This window comes from Poromitra crassiceps, assembly GCF_964638095.1.
Source record: "Poromitra crassiceps genome assembly, chromosome: 8".
Lineage (NCBI taxonomy): Eukaryota > Metazoa > Chordata > Actinopteri > Beryciformes > Melamphaidae > Poromitra > Poromitra crassiceps.
The window spans coordinates 23,671,249-23,693,921 of NC_139629.1; the positions used below are offsets into that span (position 1 = coordinate 23,671,249).

Genomic DNA, 22,673 nt, shown 5'->3' on the forward strand with positions numbered 1-22,673 from the left:
CTAATGTGACGTTATTCAATGCAGCTATAAACGGTAAGTCTGCTGTTTTAATTTCGATATGCTTGAGTGACATAATGTTTCAGTTTGTGGGCATTGTTGCTGTTGGCAATTAAACGATCTAACGTTCTCTTTCTCGAGACAATATGTGTGGATTTTGATAGGCCACGGTAGCATGTGTGAGAGGGGAAGAGAGAGACAGAGAGAAAGCTGCAGTGTTTGTCTTTATAGGCAACACAATCTAGCAACGTTTTGGACCAACGAGTTCAGCGGCGCGGCAGCATGCACAGAGAGGGAGAAAGAGATGTGTCGTCATATCGTGATATTGATGTCGGGCCTCGCAACGGGCTCGGCCAATTAATTTCATGACTCATCCAGGCCGGGTCGGGCACGGGCCTGCATGTCACGGGCCGGGGAGGGCTCGGGCCGAGATTTCAGGCCCGCGCAGCTCTCTAGAACACATGCGCTGGAGGAGATGGTATCTGCTGTCACCACCTCATTTATTTTATGGGCTTCGCTCACACTGGGCTTGTATGTGTAGTAAAGGGGGAGGGGTAACGGTGCTGCTGCGTCTGAACGGACACGTTTTGAATGAATGAATCTTGCTGAGATTGGACTTGTGATTTCCGGCAGGGTTCAAACAGAGGTCAGAGCGTATAAACCTCTACTTGCCTCAAGATTGCAGGTCTGTCTCATTATGATACCTCGCTTTACAGGCACTTTCGGAAACTATGTAAATTAGCAAGGGTCTCATGTTAGGGGCTTATAGTGCGCTGTGGGGTTGAATGGAAGCGAGAAGAGGCTGTCATTTTATCATCAGTGTTCGGTTGCAATAAAAAAAGAATCCAAAAATGTATGTACGACTTGAAAGTATATGTGTCACACAATACTAAAAACAAGTGTATAATATAGCCGTATGCGGCAATAGAGAGCCAAAGTGAAACGTCACTTCCTGCTTTCTCCCTGTACCAGCGCTGCGAAAAATATGAATGGCGGTGGACGGAGAATAAGGTTACCTTTTTGATCCCATTTGAATTGTGCCACGGGGTGCCAACGCTAATGTCAAGAAAGTCACTGTTTGTCGCCAAACTGTTGCACTAGATTCTAGTGCAACAGTGGCAATCCACCACATGGATTGCCACATGGATTGCCTCAGTGACTTGGCTGAGGAGGAACCTTGTGTACTGTAGGGGTCCAGCTATGGACCCCATCCGGGGACTCTCCTCCGAGACAGGCCGAGAGGTTTCAAGGCTTCTCACTCCACTGAGACAGCTCTTCTTGCTGTCACAGAGGCCCTTCACACTGCTAAGGCCTCATCCCTCTCCTCTGTCCTTGTCATCCTTGACCTGTCTGCTGCCTTCGATACAGTCAACCACCAAATCCTCCTTTCCACTCTGTCTGACCTCGGCATTTCAGGTTCTGCACTCTCCTGGTTTGCTTCCTATCTCTCGAACCGCTCATACCAGGTCTTATGGAGAGGGTCCCTCTCCAGATCCTGCCCTCTTACCACCGGTGTCCCCCAGGGCTCAGTCCTGGGCCCCTTGCTTTTCCTTCTCTATATCAGATCTCTTGCCTATGTGATCTCTTCTCATAGCTTTTCTTATCACTGCTATGCTGATGACACCCAATGCTGATTTCCTTTCCTTCCCCCCCTCCGACACTCAAATCGAGGCTCGCATCTCTGCATGCCTCAAAGACATTGGCGACTGGATGTCTGCCCACCACCTCAAGCTCAACCTTGGTAAGACAGAGCTACTCTTCCTCTCAGGGAAAGACTGCCCTCTCGCAGATCTCTCCATCTCCATTGACAACACCACTGTACTTCCCTCCCAAACAGCTAAGAACCTTGGGGTGATCCTTGACAACCAGCTGTCTTGCTCATCCAACATAGCTGCGACAGCACGCTCCTGTAGGTTCTCCCTCTACAACATCCGCAAAATCTGTTCCTTTCTCACAAGAGAAGCAACTCAACGTAATGTATGTAATGTAGTAGGTTTCAATAAGTGCCACTTTACGAACAGTTATGGCGAAAAATGGCAAAAAGTTCCAAAGCACAATTGGCTGCATCTACATCAGCTGAGCTTTTTATTTGTGTAGTACTGCAGGCGGCCTCTGCGCTGGTATTGCACAATACCCTCAAGAACGCATCGTCTCAAACTGCCAACAGCGTCATGTGTGCTTGTGACCTCGCAAGTTCATTCTTCCAAGAACGACTAGCAAGAACGTTCTCCCCAAGAACACAAGAACAAGAATGCGTTCTTGGTATTGAGAAACGGCCCTGGACTCTCGCCACCGTGGTCACGGTATTCATTACCTCGTCTGGGAGGGATATGGCACCTGTGTCTCTGCACACCTGCGCATCATAATGGTAAATGCACTGCATTTATATAGCGTTTATCCAAAGCGCTTTACAATGTGCCTACATTCACCCATTCACACACCGAAGGCGGCCAGCTGCCCCACAAGGTGCTGGCACAGCCATCGGGAGAAATTTGGGGTTCAGTGTCTTGCCCAAGGATACTTCGACATGCGGACTGGTGGAGTCGGGGATTGAACCATGCTTCTGGTTGGTGGACACACCCTACCTCCTGAGCCATAGCCGCCCCGGAATGGAATCAGCACCTGCTGGTCATCACCACCCACCACCCATTACCTCCTCCCACCCACCACCCATTACCTCCTCCCTACAATAATCCTTGTCTGTCTTCGTCTTTGCTGGAACCACAACAGATGGTTTGTAGCCAGCACGTAGTCTAAGCTTAGAAATGGACTTTAACTACTTTTTGAGGATCTTCCTGCCTGCCTGCCACCTTCTTTCCGCGTTCCCAGGATCATCTGCCTGCCTGCCTGTTCCCCACAAAGCCAGCAGGAACTTTGACAATATTTTTTGCCTTTTCCTGGTTGTCTGCTTTTGTGTTCATCCTTGATAGGTGACAGTATAGCATTATACTGGAAATGGAATCAGCAATGGAATGGACAAAGCCCCACGGAGGACTATAAATATATCAGCAACCTTATTGAGGAAGCATATGAACAGGATCCCGGAAGTCATGATATATTCGCACTTGACGAGGGAGCCCAGGAACCCGATGAGCATCAGCTCGGTGCCAACCAACATGAGCCAGGTGCCATCAAGCTGGGACTGTACAGGAATGTAGCCCGTTAGTTCTTTCAGCATGAACAAAAAAGAGGGTGTCAAGTGCATCATTAACACTCCGACAACCAGGAAAATTGAACCTGCCGCAAAGATGCAGGCATTGAAGATTAAGTTCACAATTTTGAGAAAGTTGGAGGAAGACATCCTGTGGTTGCTGGTTTGACCGTCACGCGGGGAGAGCTCGACAGGCAAAACACATGGTACAGTTATCTTTGTCATTGTTTGATTTAGAGCGCCTAACCTCCCACTACTTATAGCCCCAGCAGGGAACGGTTTCTGACATCACCGATGATGTCAGAATGTCTGACATAATTATCACAGCCGGGAGGGGACAATGCCATAAAACACCACAGGACATCACTGATGCAGTGAAGGTGTCACAAAGACTATGACATCACTAGCCCAGCCAGGAGGGGTTATGACATCACTGAAGATGTCATGTCTATGACCTCATTAGCATAGGTCTCTGACATCGTGCTTTATGACATCACTGATGTCACAATGTCTATGACATAACGGATGATGTCATACAACAACACAGTGCTTTATGACATCACTGATGATGTCACAATGTATATGACCACATTAGAAGGTCTATGGCATAGATATATATAAAGGCTAGATAGCTTACCCGCGCTGCCGGCCAATGGAGAGCGACGTCGTCGCATGGCGGCCATCTTGCTACAGGGAGCTACTAGGAGTTATGAGCATCTGTTGTTGGGTTAGTATGGCAACATCATATGATCATAACTCCTAGGGAAATTGATGAAACTGCATGAAACGTTGTGCCTGAATCCCTCTCATGGCATAGATGCTTCGGTTTAATTTTGGTGTAATTTGGAGCCCATCAAAAAAATAGTGTTTTTAGTGTGTTTTTTTTTTTTTGGTCTATCTCGGGAACGGAATATGCTTGTAATAAACCAAACCGTTTGTAAATCCGTCAAGATTTCAGCGAGTTATGAGTATTTTTGTCTGTGCAGGTCACCAGCTACCATAGAACGTACCAGAAAGGCACTGTAGCAAGATGGCGGCCGTTCAACGACGCTGGTGACTCCGCCTTAAGCCATCTAGCCTTTATATATATCTATGGTCTATGGCAGCAGTGCTTTATGATATCACTGAGGATGTCACAAGTTCTATGATCTCATTGGCAAACGTCTATGACATCATCATTAGCCTACTTTATGACATCACCAATAATGCATCTGTATGTGTCTGTCTCTTCACACACAGCCCTCCACAATGATCATGCATACCATAAAGCACCGATGATGTCATAGACCTGATATGGTAATGAGGGCAGATACATTGTGACATCGGCAGTGATGTCATAAAGCACTGTTGATGTCATAGACAGTACCATCAATTCAGTGATGTCACATAATCATAGATGTCATTAAAGCACTGTTGATGATACATTGTGAGATCATCCATGATGTCATAGATATTGTGACACAATCGTTATGTCATAAAGGATTGATGATGTGGCTTTAAAACATCAATGAAGACGTGGGGCTTGGCGGACAGTGCGGCATGCGAGTGCGGTGACCCTGAGCAGACCGCCGACCATATAATCACCATCTGCCCCTTATATAGACCACCCTCGGAAGCCAGCCTCTTCGACTTAGGACCAGAGATGCGGGCATGGCTACACGACACCGAGTTGGACCTCTGACGTTACACGAAAGAAGATGTGGTAGACCAATATGCTAATGAGATCATAGACATTGTGACATCATCAGTGAAGGTGAGGCTATAATGTTGGGGGTCGTTACTCAAAAATTATACCCAGGTAGACAGTGATGGTGTCACAATGTCTATGATATCACTAGCCGGGAGGGGTTATGACATCACTGAAGATGCATAGGTCTGTGACATTGTTGTGCTTTATAACATCATTGATGTCACAATGTGTATGACATCACTGATTATGTCATAATGTATTTGACAGCATCAGTGCTTTATGACATCGCTGACGATGTCACACTGTCTATGACCACATTAGCATAATATGCTAATGTGGTCATAGACATTGTGACATTATATTATAAGGTCTATGGCAGCATTTCTTTATGATATCACTGAGGATGTCACAATTTATATGAGCTCATTAGCATATATACATCTATGACATCATCAGTGATGTCACAATTGCCCGAGTGTAACCAACAATCACATCACTGATGACATCACTCACTGATGATCACATCAGAATGATGTCATAGGCACTGATGATGTCACAATGCAATCAGTGATGTCACTCGCAGTTGTGGTTTTTGGTTGATGATGAATCACAATTTTGTTACAGCTACAGCACAACTACCTGATGACATCACAGTCAAGCAATTACATGACATAATTTCCAGTTGGGTGACATCACTTCACATACTTTTTTACACCAGATGGATTTGCCCAGGTCAACTGCTGACCTATTCACCTTATGTAGCCACGCCCATTTGACCTGGTTGTGTGGCCGTATCAAAACTTCCAGCTAAAAATAATAATAAAATAAAATAAAAAATGGCTGCGCTGCTCCAATATCATCTAACTGAATTAACTAATAATTTAGCCAATTGTATGTAACATACCAAATAAAAGCAAACGGCAATGTCTAGGAATGCAATGCCATGTAACTGGCTCGTTAAGTCTCGCATTCCAGGGAATTACGTTAATGTCTGCGGGTCTTTATTGACGTTAAAGGTCCCAATTCGTGCAGCTGTAACCTCTTAAAAACGTGTGTCTCTGGTCCATAAAACATGATTCTGGATTAATCTGTCGAAAATATAGCAAACCCGTTTGTTGTGACGGAGTTCTCACTCCCTCTTCTGGTCGCTTTCCAAGAACGGCCTGTTTCTATAATATATTCAGAACTAACAGTTCCCATTGGCCGCTGAGGGAGAGCCCGCCCCAGGCTCCCAGCGGCCAATCAGATTAGCGTCTGTGGACCAGCACGCTAGGTTGCGAGTTATCGTTAACTAAACGGTACTACGCTAAAGAGGACATCTCAAAATGCCTAGACTTACCGAATGCACCTCTGCGGTTGCTGGATCACGTACAGTTGGCGTCGCTCCAGCTAGAAGTGTTAATTTTGTGGCTATAGACTAAATGGTGCAGGTAGCTTGTGTGAGAGAGACCCGCGCAGTATGCAGGAGGAAGCTAGTGACGTCCCGATTCCCCCAGATTCCCCTCTGGGCAAACGAAGCGTTTGGGGGTGTGGCTTGGAGGAGACTGCAGAGGGACGCTGGATAGGGACAAATCCAACTGTGGCAGTTCTGAGCGTGTGACCACTCATTACAGGGAGGGCTGACAGCAGTATATATGCATTTACAAGTCAAAACAGCTTTTGCACGGAATGGGACCTTTAACACTTAGTTTTGAGGGCTACTAAGATTGAGGGTTGAGCTTGAGGGTTAAGATTGAGGGTTAAGAAAAGAATTGGGATTGGGCCTTAGAATCAGGGGAGACAATGCAACATTTTTTTTTTTTTCGAATTTCGAATTTCAATAATAAAAGTCGACCTTGATAATAACGATTATTCGAAAATTCGAAATTCGATGCCCATCCCTAATTGAGAGGCGTTGTGTGGGAAGAGGACGCCCCACCACACACACTGTGATTGACAGGTATTGTGTGGGAAGTGGCTCCGCCCATACTGTCTGTACTGATGTCAAATCGAACACAATTTGGTCACTCATACACAGACACTTCATGTTCTTATTGTAATTGCTATGTTTATTATTCTTTTGTAAAACAGTATGCATGTCAGAAACCATGAGGCCCACAGCAGGCAAACTTTGCACATTAGGTTGGAAATGTCACCCACTACACAGAAACAAAAGATTATACCAACCTGCCACATTTTTGCACTATAACAGCGATATTTTATGTTTTAGGCCTTCGCTTCGCAGGCCATTTTAGGTAATTGTGACATCATTAGGGCTGTCAATCTTCCTCAATAATCCAATTCGATTTACAGTGCTTTTATTTTAATATTCAATTTTAATAATTTCTTGTATGATTTTTTTATTTGACCTATATAGACTTATATAGGTGCATTAGGTCCAGTCAGTAAAGTGAACATCTGTAAGTGTGGATTACTTGATTATTGCACAAAGTGCAGTAAGTATTTGGCAGTAGAGTAAAATAGACGAGATGGTGGTGTCATTTCCCTGCCTGGTAACTCCCATAACACACATAACATGTCATATAAGGTTAATAACTGTAAATTACACTATCACATACCATGTCATATCAGTTTAATAATTGTTAATTACACTAATATCACATAACATGTCATATCAGGTTAATAACTTAGTCCCTGGAAACCAGAAATATATTTTTATTATTTAGCATTTTGAGTTCATCACATCACAGGAACCTATGTTAATAAGCTACCAGTCAAATTTGAACGATGATGAACGTCGCAAAGTATATAAATTTAGGTTTGACAGTCATTGCAAAAGTCATGAGAATCAATTAGATTTTAGAGTGTATTTTCTCCCGCGGACTGTGTCGGCGTGTCCCGTATGCAGCAGGTCTTTTCCTCTCTCTCGGAGGAGGAGACTGCTCGGAGACCTCTCTCTCCGTTAACGGAGAAAGAGAGAGAGAAGGAGAGAGAGAGAGAAAAGGAGAGAGAGAGAGAAGGTAAGAGCGCAGTAAGGCATTACAGCCTTACTACCCTTCAGGATGTTCTTCACTGCTATGAGTTGGGCAAATTCACTCTGGGCACGGTAGCTTAAGTTGGGGATGGTTGGTCTGGGTCCCCTGTAGGTTTGCTCTGCTACAGCTCTTAGGCCATAGGGAGGATGAACCGGTGGGTGACCAGACTGGTAGCAACTTGTAGACTGTTGAGTTAAGACAGCTGCTGGATATCTAGGAGTCCTGGGAGGCGGTGGCTGCACGGTGGTTGGTGTAGTAGGTACCCTGTAGGTTTGCTCAGGTACAGCTGCTATGCCATACGGAGGCTGAACGGGTCGGTGCCCAGACTGGTACCAACTTGTAGACTGTTGAGGTAAGAATGTTGCTGGATAGCTAGGAGCCGTGGGAGGTCGTGGCTGCAAGGTAGGGAGGCCTTGACAGTGTGGTAATTGCGTTGCGGTGGTCTGGTAAGTCAGACGGTACTCCCTATCAGACTCATGGAAACACATGTGTGGAGGCTCCTGCTGCCTGGAATTATTCATCAAGGTTGGTTGTCTCTGCTGCCCATCATCTTCCAACTCACTATCATAAATCACTGCTGTTCTTTTCCTCTTGGTAGTGATAATCGAGGTGTCCGACTCCATTGATCCATCCAATTCAGCAACATGGGAGACGTTCCTACTTTGCTCAAGCTCTTCTTTATCTCTTTTCTCACAGGAGTTATCCACATTAAAATTAACTCTTGGTTTCTTCTCACTTGACCACTCCCTGTTGTGTTGAACCGGTTGTCTGAGCCATGCTGGTTCTGTGTTCGATGCCATGCTCTCAGTCAGGTGCGTTTGCATCTGCGACTGGGCCTTCATCAATGCCTGAGCCTTCTGGACCCTCCCCTCGTTGTAGTGGTGTGCTTCTTGGTCCACGGTGGCCTCGTCATGGTCGTTGAGAGAGAACATGAGGTCGTGATCAGAGATGCCAAACATATTCATGTCATGGAGGTAGGCGATGTGTTCATCCAACTTAGGATCTGTCCTCCTGTGTCTGGAGTGCAGGGATTGGAGCTGCATCTGCGTGGAAGAGGATCTTGTATCTTGCAGCGTGAAGAGCCCCCTCAGCTCCTGCTGGCTGAAGTAGCGGAATGGATTCTTCATGTCTCCAGTGGCCTGTCTGACCAGGGAATCTTTAAAGATTTGCCGTCTGTAGATCTTCTCCTCCACCGTCCCACAGGTGATCAGCCTGTAGATCACCACGTTTTCAGTCTGGCCGATACGGTATGCTCTGTCAACAGCCTGAGCATCTGTGGCTGGGTTCCAGCTGGGGTCGAAGATCACAACTCTGGTTGCTGCCGTCAAATTGATTCCAACTCCACCTACCTGGGTGGTCAGGAGGAAGACGCAGTGCTGCTCCTCTGTCTGGAACTTCGAGATGAGCATCTCTCTCTCGGCAAGCTGAGTTATCGTACCGTCCAGTCTCAATATTTTGAAGCCTCTATTTTCCAGGACTTGTTGAATGATTCTAAGAACCTTTCTGGAACGAGAAAAGACGAGTGTGCGGTGACCTTCCTGTTTGAGCCTCTCGAGAAGCGCCATCAGAAACACAAGCTTTCCGGACTCGGATATTAATTCTTCTGATATTAATTTTCCGTCGGTTGTTTCGGTGTCATTTGCACTCTTCAGGCCTAACTGAGCCCTAGCCTGCTGAGTGAGCAGTCTTGGGTGGTCACACAACTTCTTCAGGATGTCCAGTTCAGCGAGAGGCGACGCCATAGTCATCAGCGCCTGCTTGACATGGTCCGTTGAAAGAAACTGCCTATATATATCTTCCTGCAACTTGCTCAGGTATGTCCAAACGATTAGGTCGTTCTTCCTCGTCAGTGTTGGCATGACCGCCCCAACTTCTTTGGGATGATTCGGGACTTTGCCATCCTTTTCTATGTGTTGTTCTTTCAACTGTGTGCTCTTCATCTTCTGCACCTCAGATTTTGTCCTGCGGAGGAAGCAGGGCTTTATAATGGCCATCAGGTTCTCAGACATCTTGAACCCAAGAGCCTTCTCTCGAGGATCTGCGTCCTTCTCTCTGGCACGTGTGATGGGGTTCTCATACTCCACTTTAAACGTTTTAGAGGTGCCGAGGAGCGTGCCTTGGCAAGCAAAGTCAAAGAGAGCCCACATTTCTCTCAGTTTGTTCATGACTGGAGTGCCTGTTAGAAGAACACGGTTTCTGGCGGGTATGCAGTCGGCACTTTTGGCTGTTTTTGTGGAGCTGTTTTTTATTTTGTGTGCTTCATCCAGGATCATGTAGTCCCATTTGAACTTTTGGCCACAGTGGAATGCCAGGCGCCGCCAGTTGTTGATAAGCATTGGGTACGTGGTGATGATCACGCCACCCAGGCTCTGAATTTCCTTCAAATTCTTGTTCCGCTCCGCCTTGCATATGCCGTGAAACTCCTTGACCCTCATGCCAGGAGCCCACTTGGCAAACTCTTTGGTCCAGTTTATGATGATTGTTGTTGGCATGACAAGCAGCGTGTGTTTCACCAGTTGAACACGGTACATGCCGGAAAGGAAGCAGATGACCTGGATGGTCTTCCCGAGGCCCATGTCATCTGCCAGAATCCCTCCCTTATGGCCGTCTCTGTACAGACTGTACAAGAAGGCTACTCCAGCTCTCTGGTGCTCATACAGATTGTCATGTAATTCTCTGAAAAGCATTAAGCCGCTGTTGTTGATGTTGACAAACTCTTCATCCTTACTCTCTGAGCCTTGCTGTGCCATAACCATTTTATTTTTCTCACTTGCATTAATGCCATCTGACTCCTCAGGTGTTTCGCTAGCATGAGCTAATTTCCTGCGCTTGGCTTCAGGATTGGAGAGTAGAGAACCTTTCCTTTTTGGCATTGTTGGAGTTTGTTCTTTGTGCAGAGTCCAGAGACCTTATGGTCGTCCTGAGGGAAGAGCTCTGTTAAATACCAATCCCATCATCTACTGGCCTTATTATCAGTGATCATCAGTGATGATGTCATCAGTGATGTCACTTGAGCAGTTGTGATGTCATCAGTAATGCCACTCAATAAATTACTGTCAATAATAACATCACTGATGTCATAAATCACTGATGATGATGATGTCAAAATGTCAACAGTGACATCGGTGATGCTGTCACAGTATCCAATTAACTGATGTCAATGACCGGGGCAACTCAAGATCTCGACATTACCATCGGACAAGGGGTTCTCAAGATAAACCACTTTTTGTGTTGCCAGTAGGTGGCGCTGTGCCGAATTGCACAAAATTCGGCACAGCTCTATGTCAGGTTCCTTTAAATTTACTAAAGAGCTTGTTTCTCAACTTCATCCTTGTGGTGCCGTTGTTTCATTGATGGGTCCTTTAACTTTACTGAAGAGCTCCACTTTCTCCTTAAGTTCCTCCTTGTGATGCTGGGCGGGAGTTTTGGACACCATCTCCTTCATCTTGCTCCAAACTTTGAATCGCAGGTTGCCAACGTGTTTGGCCTCATCTATCAGAGCTCCTGAGACCAGCTGGGGGTCCTTCGGCAGGGGGTCCAGGGGGACTCCGGATGAAAGAGCCGCTACGTCTCTAATCAGACTGTCAATCTTCTCCCTCATCACCTGACTCTTCTGATTCTTTTCCTCCATCAGTGCAGCCAACCTGGCCTCCTTTTCCTTTTGGAGAAACTGCTGAAGCGTATTAAACTCATCATCAATCTGCCTCTCTGTGTGTCGGGCCTGGTCCTTAATGTGTAGTGCTGTTTGTTCACGGTCTCCTTTAACTTTATTCAACAGCTCCACTTTCTCCTTTAAGAGCTTCAGTGATTCCTGAAGTTCCTGCCGTTCAGTATCATTGATGGGTCCTTTAACTTTACTAAAGAGCTCCACTTTCTCCTTAATGGCTCATTTCCACCACATTTTACTGCCCTGTACAGCTCGTCACCACTCGGCTCTAATCGTATCAGCCCTATTGACGTTTTGCTTCCACCGCGGATCATGTGCCCCCGCCCACAGCTGGTCGTCTAAAAATAGCGACCGCATATCTGTCCTTCGGCTATAACATAACGTTACAATTAAATCCATCCACAGAACTTTTAAACTGTTTATGAAATACTGGTGCCTCTAAATGACCTACAGTGTACATGGGCAAATGTGACAATCGGCCAAGAGAATGATATCACAGGCATGTGCTGTGCTGTGCGGGGACGGGAGAGGCGCAACAGAGTGAAGCCTCTACCCCGCAGCCTCTCACCAGGCAAGACTGGGGCTTCCAAACACCCGCTGCGGCCTAGCGGAGCGCTGCAGCCTCCTCTCAGCTACAGAGCTCCCTGAGCGAGCAGCGGACTTTTTTCTCAGACAATTGAACACCCGCCACGATTTTATTTCACCGGAGGTGAAGGCAGCGACACAAAATACTGATGGAAATATACATAACAGAAGATAAGGTAAGACCACTAAACTGGTATGCAGCCGCCAGCATTGCATTGACAGTCAGTAGACAGAGTAAACACGATTCTCTCTGACCAATCAGTAGCCATCAGAGTTTTACGTCACCATTTGGGACCTACTCGCCAGCCCGAAGTACCCCGACGAGGCAGGGACCAAAAGTAGCACGACTCGGCCTAAAATCAAACCGAGCTGGGCCGGTTTTTGACGGTGGGATGAGACCAAAAGTCGAGTCGAGCGGAGCGGGACCGCGCTACTAGCTGCTGTGGAATTGGGCCATAAGTTCCTCCTTGTGGTGCCGTTCAGTTTCATTGATGGGTCCTGTAACTTTACTAAAGAGCTCCACTTTCTCCTTAAGTTCCTCCTTGTGATGCCGTTCAGTTTCATTGATGGGTCCTGTAACTTTACGAAAGAGCTCCACTTTCTCAAGTTCCTCCTTGTGATGCCGTTCAGTTTCATTGATGGGTCGTGTAACTTTACTAAAGAGCTCCAGTTTCTCCTTAAGTTCCTCCTTGTGGTGCCGTTCAGTTTCATTGATGGGTCCTGTAACTTTACTAAAGAGCTCCACTTTCTCCTTAAGTTCCTCCTTGTGATGCCGTTCAGTTTCATTGATGGGTCCTGTAACTTTACTAAAGAGCTCCACTTTATCCTTAAGTTCCTCCTTGTGGTGCCGTTCAGTTTCATTGATGGGTCCTGTAACTTTACTAAAGAGCTCCACTTTCTCCTTAAGTTCCTCCTTGTGATGCCGTTCAGTTGCATTGATGGGTCCTGTAACTTTACTAAAGAGCTCCACTTTCTCCTTAAGTTCCTCCTTGTGATGCCGTTCAGTTTCATTGATGGGTCCTGTAACTTTACTAAAGAGCTCCACTTTCTCCTTAAGTTCCTCCTTGTGATGCCGTTCAGTTTCATTGATGGGTCCTGTAACTTTACTAAAGAGCTCCACTTTCTCAAGTTCCTCCTTGTGCTGCCGTTCAGTTTCATTGATGGGTCGTGTAACTTTACTAAAGAGCTCGACTTTCTCCTTAAGTTCCTCCTTGTGATGCTGGACGGGAGTTTTGGAGACCATCTCATTCATCTTGCACCAGACTTTGAAGCGCAGGTTGCCCACGTGTTTGGCCTCGTCTATCAGAGCTCCTGACACCAGCTGGAGGTCCTTCGGCAGGGGGTCCAGGGGGACTCCGGACAAAAGAGCTGCTGCTATGTCTCTGCTCAGACCGTCAATCTTCTCCCTCATAACTTGACTCTTCCGCTCCTTTTCCTCCGTCAGTGCAGCCAACCTGGCCTCCTTTTCATTTTGAAGAAACTGCTGAAGCTTCTTAAACTCTTCATTAATCTGCCTCTCTGTGTGTCGGGCCTGGTCCTTAAGGTGTTCTGCTGTTTGTTCACGGTCTCCTTTAACTTTATTCAACAGCTCCACTTTCTCCTTTAAGAGCTTCAGTGATTCCTGAAGTTCCTGCCGTTCAGTATCATTGATGGGTCCTTTAACTTTACTAAAGAGCTCCTCTTTCTCCTTAAGTTCCTCCTTGTGGTGCCGTTCAGTATCATTGATGGGTCGTGTAACTTTACTAAAGAGCTCCAGTTTCTCCTTAAGTTCCTCCTTGTGGTGCCGTTCAGTTTCATTGATGGGTCCTGTAACTTTACTAAAGAGCTCCACTTTCTCCTTAAGTTCCTCCTTGTGATGCCGTTCAGTTGCATTGATGGGTCCTGTAACTTTACTAAAGAGCTCCACTTTCTCCTTAAGTTCCTCCTTGTGATGCCGGACAGTTTCATTGATGGGTCCTGTAACTTTACTAAAGAGCTCCACTTTCTCCTTAAGTTCCTCCTTGTGATGCCGTTCAGTTTCATTGATGGGTCCTGTAACTTTACTAAAGAGCTCCACTTTCTCAAGTTCCTCCTTGTGGTGCCGTTCAGTTTCATTGATGGGTCCTGTAACTTTACTAAAGAGCTCCACTTTCTCCTTAAGTTCCTCCTTGTGATGCCGTTCAGTTTCATTGATGGGTCCTGTAACTTTACTAAAGAGCTCCACTTTATCCTTAAGTTCCTCCTTGTGGTGCCGTTCAGTTTCATTGATGGGTCCTGTAACTTTACTAAAGAGCTCCACTTTCTCCTTAAGTTCCTCCTTGTGATGCCGTTCAGTTGCATTGATGGGTCCTGTAACTTTACTAAAGAGCTCCACTTTCTCCTTAAGTTCCTCCTTGTGATGCCGTTCAGTTTCATTGATGGGTCCTGTAACTTTACTAAAGAGCTCCACTTTCTCCTTAAGTTCCTCCTTGTGATGCCGTTCAGTTTCATTGATGGGTCCTGTAACTTTACTAAAGAGCTCCACTTTCTCAAGTTCCTCCTTGTGCTGCCGTTCAGTTTCATTGATGGGTCGTGTAACTTTACTAAAGAGCTCGACTTTCTCCTTAAGTTCCTCCTTGTGATGCTGGACGGGAGTTTTGGAGACCATCTCATTCATCTTGCACCAGACTTTGAAGCGCAGGTTGCCCACGTGTTTGGCCTCGTCTATCAGAGCTCCTGACACAAGCTGGAGGTCCTTCGGCAGGGGGTCCAGGGGGACTCCGGACAAAAGAGCTGCTGCTATGTCTCTGCTCAGACCGTCAATCTTCTCCCTCATAACTTGACTCTTCCGCTCCTTTTCCTCCGTCAGTGCAGCCAACCTGGCCTCCTTTTCATTTTGAAGAAACTGCTGAAGCTTCTTAAACTCTTCATTAATCTGCCTCTCTAAGTGTCGGGCCTGGTCCTTAAGGTGTTCTGCTGTTTGTTCACGGTCTCCTTTAACTTTATTCAACAGCTCCACTTTCTCCTTTAAGAGCTTCAGTGATTCCTGAAGTTCCTGCCGTTCAGTATCATTGATGGGTCCTTTAACTTTACTAAAGAGCTCCTCTTTCTCCTTAAGTTCCTCCTTGTGGTGCCGTTCAGTATCATTGATGGGTCGTGTAACTTTACTAAAGAGCTCCAGTTTCTCCTTAAGTTCCTCCTTGTGGTGCCGTTCAGTTTCATTGATGGGTCCTCTAACTTTACTAAAGAGCTCCACTTTCTCCTTAAGTTCCTCCTTGTGGTGCCGTTCAGTTTCATTGATGGGTCCTGTAACTTTACTAAAGAGCTCCACTTTCTCAAGTTCCTCCTTGTGCTGCCGTTCAGTTTCATTGATGGGTCGTGTAACTTTACTAAAGAGCTCGACTTTCTCCTTAAGTTCCTCCTTGTGATGCTGGACGGGAGTTTTGGAGACCATCTCATTCATCTTGCACCAGACTTTGAAGCGCAGGTTGCCCACGTGTTTGGCCTCGTCTATCAGAGCTCCTGACACCAGCTGGAGGTCCTTCGGCAGGGGGTCCAGGGGGACTCCGGACAAAAGAGCTGCTGCTATGTCTCTGCTCAGACCGTCAATCTTCTCCCTCATAACTTGACTCTTCCGCTCCTTTTCCTCCATCAGTGCAGCCAACCTGGCCTCCTTTTCATTTTGAAGAAACTGCCGAAGCTTCTTAAACTCCTCATTAATCTGCCTCTCTGTGTGTCGGGCCTGGTCCTTAAGGTGTTCTGCTGTTTGGTCACAGTTTCCTTTAACTTTATTCAAGAGCTCCACTTTCTCCTTTAAGAGCTTCAGTGATTCCTGAAGTTCCTGCCGTTCAGTTTCATTGATGGGTCGTTGATGGGTCTGAAACTGTGGTTGGTGTGTTTTTGAAAGTACATAAAAAACACATACTGGCACACAAACCACAACCAGACACACAGACACCACTACCAAGAGCTTGAGTTTCTTCTTCTTTGAGTGCAGACTGCTGAGCTCAGATCCTGCTGAAGCTCTCCGATTGCTCTCAAATAAGCCAGAGCCACAGAGCTTGTTGAAAACCATGTCTCTGCTATGCCTGTGACAGGAAGAGTCATCCTTTTATAAACCAAAAAGCAGGGAAGGATTTATGACATCACTGATGACGATCACTGATCACGAATGACATCACAATTCAGTCTATGACATCACTGATGATGTATGGCATGATCAGTGATTTATGACATCGCTGATAATGTCACGGATGCATTATTATGGATCACACACGCCTCGTCTAGGATTTATGACATCACTGATCACGAATTACATCACAATTGAGTCTATGACATCACTGATGATGTATGTCATGATCAGTGATTCATGACATCGCTGATAATGTCACGGATGCATTATTATGGATCACACACGCCTCGTCTAGGTAAGACCCGGCTACTCTGCCCCTGATTGTGTTGGATTTAGGCACGAGGAGGTTGGGTTTAGGTCTCACTGATGACATCACTCAGTGATAACATCATCACCGATGACATCACAATTTCTCGAGTGACATCACTGATTACATCACAATTGCTCAAATGTAGAATACATCCCCACATTATGATGATCATCATAGTAGTGACCTAGCCACCAGGCCGTCTAGAACTCTATGACATCATCGTGATTTATGGCCTCAACAGTATCTGTGAAATCATCAGTGATTTATGACATCATCTGTGATGTGACATCACTATAGTAGTGACCAGGCCTAGCTGTCTAGAACTGTATGACATCATCGGCGACCTGGCCTTTTTTTTTTCTTTTTTCTTTCTTTCTTTCCTCTTACGCCGTCAGCATGCTTCCAGCGACGGAGGGTCTGAATCACAAGTCTCTCTGGGTGTATTGGTGCATCATTCAAAATGTACCGTCCCATGAGTTGGGGGAGTGAGGTTTTCGCAGGGACATAGGCGATGACATCATCGGAGACCTGGCCTCTTTCTTTCTTTGTGACAAACACACAGACATCACTGATGGCATTACAATTCACTCTATTGCATCACTCAGATTCAGATTCAGATTCAGATTCATTTATTTAAAGAGTGGGACATTACACGTTAATGAACAGTACAGCCGTACAGTAAACATGTCAGGTTATAGCCCAAGGGCTAGTTTCCACCTGTAGTCCCATGGCAGGTTGATGTAATCATGAAGGAGAAAAAAGATTAATAGTACAAAAAAGATTAATAATACGGAAGATTAGTAAAACCAAAAATGATTAAAACACACACAATTAATAGAACCAAAAAATGAATAGTACAAAAGGTTAGTAAAACCTAAAATGATTATAATTATAGCTGCTGCGCAGCAATGGGTCGTGTCCGGGCAAGTCTCAAGGCTTTAAGCTAGAGGTCTTCGGGTATGCCCGACCCCCCGAATACCCGGCCGGGTCTGGGTCCATTCAAAAGAAGTGCCAAACCGCTTGACCAAACCCTTAGAAAAGTCATAGCACACCTGTCCTCAATAAGCCGCATGTTTTGAGTTCGGACATGTCTATGTGGCGCAGAAATTGTGGGGGTTATTACGCGCCAAAAAGTGGCTGCTGCGCAGCAATGGGTCGTGGCTGGGCAAGTCTCAAGGCTTTAAGCTATTATGACATCACAATTGCTCGAGTGACATCAGTGATGGCATCACAATTGCTTGACTGACTGATGACATCACAAATACAACCTAATTGCCAAAGGTAATTAAGGTAATTAAGCTATACACGGGGCCAGAATTCAACGTTTTGATGCACTGTGGGCTCAATTTTTGACCGATCGAAAATCTGGTTTGATACTTTTGTGTAGAACAGTCTAACGATGCAGATACTGAAGTTTGGTGTCGTTTGAAGAAAAAATGTGGGAGGAGTAGGGTTTAATCGTTTTTGCAGTTTTTGCAGTTTTGCGGTCTTTAGACTTCATAATTGGCCATAGGTTGCATTGTACAAAAGCTTCCCCTCATTTACGCGCACATTTCGGTGAAAGTTGCAAAGCCGTAGCACGTATGCCGGATTTTTTATGAATTTTTTAAGTTTTAAACTTTAGACGGTCGCTGTAGTGCCACCGTTAGGACTATTGGCCCCAAATTTGTGTCAAAGACGTTTGGCATGGGACTGGACCTTTGTGCAAAGTTTGGTTAGTTTTCATCCATGGGAAGTCGAACTTCCCAGGAGGATGAAGAATAATAATAATAATAATAATAATAAAGGCAAATACAAGAAGTGGCCTGGCGCTTCGCTGGCCCGGCCACTAATAAAACACACAGAGCATGCAGCGAAACATAACAGATGTTAAGTGTGGTCACATTGTTGTTTTGATCTGAGCCATAATTTCAACTGGCCTTTGAAAGTGGCGAGACTAGGGCATTCTCTAATAGAGGGAGGTAGATTATTCCAGAGGGTGCTTCCCGTAAAGGATAAGGTCTTTAGCCAGAAGTGAAATCACTGATGATCTCACAATGTCTATGACATCATCAGTGATTTATGACATCACTGATGATGTTGCAATGCCTATGAATAAGTGACATTGATGTGATCAGTGATGTCACATGACCAATTGTGATGTGATCGGTGATGATGTCATTGGTGGCGATGTCATCGGTGTGACATCATCAAGTCATCAAGCCCAAGTGTGAATGTATACGCCCCCACATTATGACATCCTTATGACTTTATCAGTGATATGACATCCCTATAAAAGTGGCTAGGTCAGCCACCAGAACTCACTGTCTGTGACTTCATCAGTGATTTAGTACATCATCTGAGATAAGTGAGCTAGCCATAAGTGACCTGGCCACAAGGCCGAGCCGACTACAACTGTATTTCATAATGTGTGATTTATGAGCTCATCACCGTCTGTGAAATCAATTGCTCGAGTGACATCACTCATCACTAGGGGACATCACAATTGCTTGAGTGCCATCACTGATGACATCATCACTGATATCACAATTGCTTGACTGACACATAATCACTGATATCATCACTGATGACATCATCACTTGTTTCATGGGTCTTAAAGGTGCACACTGCACAGCATGGGTTCTAATCTGACACTGACATGACTTTTGTTACATCTCTCTCAATCCTTCCTTTCAATTGAATCCAGTTCAATCGAATGTGCTTTATTGGCATGAAATCCAAAAGTACTTATTGCCAAAGCAAAGTTAACAAATTTAAATGCAAATTATAGCTGCTGCACAGCAATGGGTCGTGGCCGGGCACAGACCCATTGCTGTGCCCGGCCACAGCAATGTGATGTCATCACTGATGACATCACAATTGTTCGAGTGACATCACTGATGGCATCACAATTGCTCGAGTGTGACTGATGACATCACAAATACAACCTAATTGCCCTAGGTAATTAGGGCAATTAAGATGCTCTTTAGGCTATACATGGGGGCAGAATTCAACATTTTGATGCACTGTGGGCTCAATTTTTGATCAATCTAAAATCTGTTTGATACTTTTGTATAGGACAGTCTAACGATGCAAATGCTGGTTTTCATAATTTTACGATTCATAATTCATAATTGGCCATAGATTGCAGTGTACAAAGGGTTCTCCTCATTTGGGCCCACATTTCGGTGAAAGTTGCAAAGCCGTAGCACGTGTGCCTGATTTTTTATGAATTTTCAAAGTTTTAAACTTTAGACGGTCGCTGTAGTGCCGCCATTAGGACTATTGGCGCCAAATTTGCGTCAAAGAAGTTTGGCATGGTTTGTGCAAAGTGCAAAGTTTGTATATATTTTTTTATTTTTAAATAACAAAAGAACAATATACAATACATTACAATGTGCAGTATACCTTACAACCCTCCCCTGCATTTGCGAAAGTGTTTTCTCCCACAGAGGTGGAACTGGGTTACTGTGGGGGCCACGCCCTCCCCCAGAGCCACTCACTGCAGAGTGAGAGTCAGTGCTATGTGTATGCTTTTTATATGTACTAGTGCAGTGCCCGTTCCCCCATGCACCACCGCGTGGGCGCTTCCCCCCCGCACACACACTGCACTCTGTCAGGTCCCCCTAAGCGCAAGTTTGAAGTCGATCCGACAAACGGTTCTCGAGATACGCGAAGGAAAGACATACAGACAGTCCTGGAATAAGTCCAAATTGCATGAAATGCGGCACCGCACTCCATCGGGGTCCGAGCAGCGCACTCCCCAAGTTTGAAGTCACAATGGGACAAATGTTTCTCGAGATAAACTGCTTTTTGTATTGCCAGCAGGTGGCACTATATCAAATTGCAAGAAATTCAGCGCCGCACTACTTCGAGTTCCCAGGAGCACACTCCCCAAGTTTGAAGTCAATCGGATGAACATTAGGTTGGAAATGTCACCCACTACTCAGAAACAAAAAATTACACCAACCTGCCACATTTTTGCACTATAACAGCGATATTATTTTATGTTTTAGGCCTTCGCTTCGCAGGCCATTTTAGGTCATTGTGACATCATTAGGGCTGTCAATGAATGAATGAATGAATGCATGAATGAATGCATGAATGAAAACTTTATTTAACAGATTGCAGAATGGGTACAATACAGTACGGCTCATTACACACAATTGTTAAGGGGATGCAGACCAGAGAAAGACGTTTGTCTTGTTTACATCAGGGTCCCCCATTTTCAATTCATTGTGACATTTATGACATACACAACATACATGACATCATGACATTTATGGCATAGGGCCCTAATACAATACATACATGACAATCTTCCTCAATAATCCAAATAATTCGATTTTCAGTGCTTTTATTTTAATATTCGATTTTAATCATTTCTTTTATGATTTTTTTATTTGACCTATATAGACTTATATAGATGCATTAGGTCCAGTCAGTAAAGTGAACATCTGTAAGTGTGGATTACTTGATTATTGCACAAAGTGCAGTAAGTATTTGGCAGTAGAGTAAAATAGACGAGATGGTGGTGTCATTTCCCTGCCTGGTAACTCCCATAACACACATAACGGGTCTGTCTGTAACTCAAGTGAGCTCCTATCACCTAGCTACCTAACTAGATACTTGATTAATTAGGTAACTAATTTTAATATAGGTGGATGAAAAATAATTTGTTTCAGACTTCATGCTTGAAGGTAGCATTGCATGCGACAGGTCACACTGGTGCTGTTTCCATTGAATATACAAGATTTTTTCTGACCAAGATTGATCAAGTTGAATCCCAAAGCATTATACATTTGTATAAAACGGCATGGCTGGGCGCTGTTTTCTCTAACGTTATACTACTTTTATAATCCAGAAAGGTCGAGGTTTCACAGGCTACCGTGAACACTTTTAATTTGAAGGCGAAAAAGGGAAATGGTACATATGAACTGATAGAATTGACAGACCAGTGTCAATTCAATCTACGAATACACCATTTCCCCTTTCCGCCTTCAAATTAAAAGCGTAAAACCCAGCGAATGAAAATATTACAAACGCTAAATGGGAAGTAATGACAGCTTATCATTTAATAAAGCACAGTTAAAACTAGAGCTGCCGAAAATAATCGATTCAGAGATGCATCGCGATGCTTAATAGGACGATTCTGAATCGATTAACAAATATCAAAAATCGATTATTTAATTTTTATTTATTTTTTTATTTATTTTTATTTTATTTTTTTAATAATCAAATAAAATAGAATGTAAGTACATGCAGTTGTTTATTTTAATTATGGATCATAATACAATGCAATTCCAAATGCACTTTTATTTTAAAAGTAGCCACACAGTGAGAAAAAAGAAAGTGAGAAAAAATAAATCATGTATTGCGGAAAAAGTGATGCATCGATTTAAGATGCATCGCGATGCATCGAGATGCATCGTATAATCGGATCGAATCGAATCGTAGACTTGTATAATCGAATCGTATCGAATCGTGAGATCAGTGAAGATGCACAGCTCTAGTTAAAACGAACTCCACTTACAATTGAAGGTTTGCAATGGTGCTATCCTCCTGGCTGTGTAGTCCTGCTTTGGGGCGGGCGGAGCGAGTTCTCGAACGTTAGTTATATTAGCAACCTAACTAGTGGCTGCTGTCCAGAACACCGTCAGGTAAGATGCTTCCTACTATTGTTCAAAAGTGACTTTCCTGACACTGTACAAACATCTGACTACACTAAATTTAAGTAAAGGCTGACGTTATTGACTATTCTAGAATAAAAACGAAAAGAAAGTGAAATATGTTTGTTATTTAGCCAACATTGTTTCACTTTTTTCTGATGCGGTTGGCTTTGTGGGCGTCGCCATTAGGGGCTCGTTTGGGCTTGCTTCGTTCTTCTTCGTTGGTTGTAAGGGTCGCAAGGTATCATGGGATACCCTAACCCACCAAAGTGTGCATGGTATGGTTCCTTAAAAATGATCCATAACCAGGTACCTAGAAAGGTTGCAAATTCAGTGAACTTATGTATCAAACTGGTTTCAGACAGCCTAATTACAACTTATTACCTAGAAATGCCACCTATAAAGCTTGTTCACTTGAGAATCAGACAGGCCCAACATGTCATATAAGGTTAATAACTGTAAATTACACTATCACATAGCATGTCATATCAGTTTAATAACTGTTAATTACAGTAATATCACATAACATGTCATATCAGGTGAATAACTGTTAATTACAC

At 44.6% G+C, this 22,673-nt stretch overlaps 1 protein-coding gene and 1 pseudogene across 2 annotated transcripts in view; both read right to left on the bottom strand.

Annotated features, from left to right (window-relative positions):
• The window catches only part of LOC310780923 (synaptic vesicle glycoprotein 2C-like), a gene marked incomplete at both ends in the record, with an annotated part of 86,363 nt that overhangs the window by 31,396 nt on the left and 32,294 nt on the right, over positions 1-22,673 (bottom strand). The window lies entirely within an intron of this gene.
• Positions 2,942-10,563, bottom strand: LOC310781560 (DNA excision repair protein ERCC-6-like pseudogene; annotated as a pseudogene). Its single transcript has 2 exons — positions 7,830-10,563; positions 2,942-3,165 (listed from the first exon to the last, which is right to left on the bottom strand). The product of its transcript is annotated as a DNA excision repair protein ERCC-6-like pseudogene (transcript).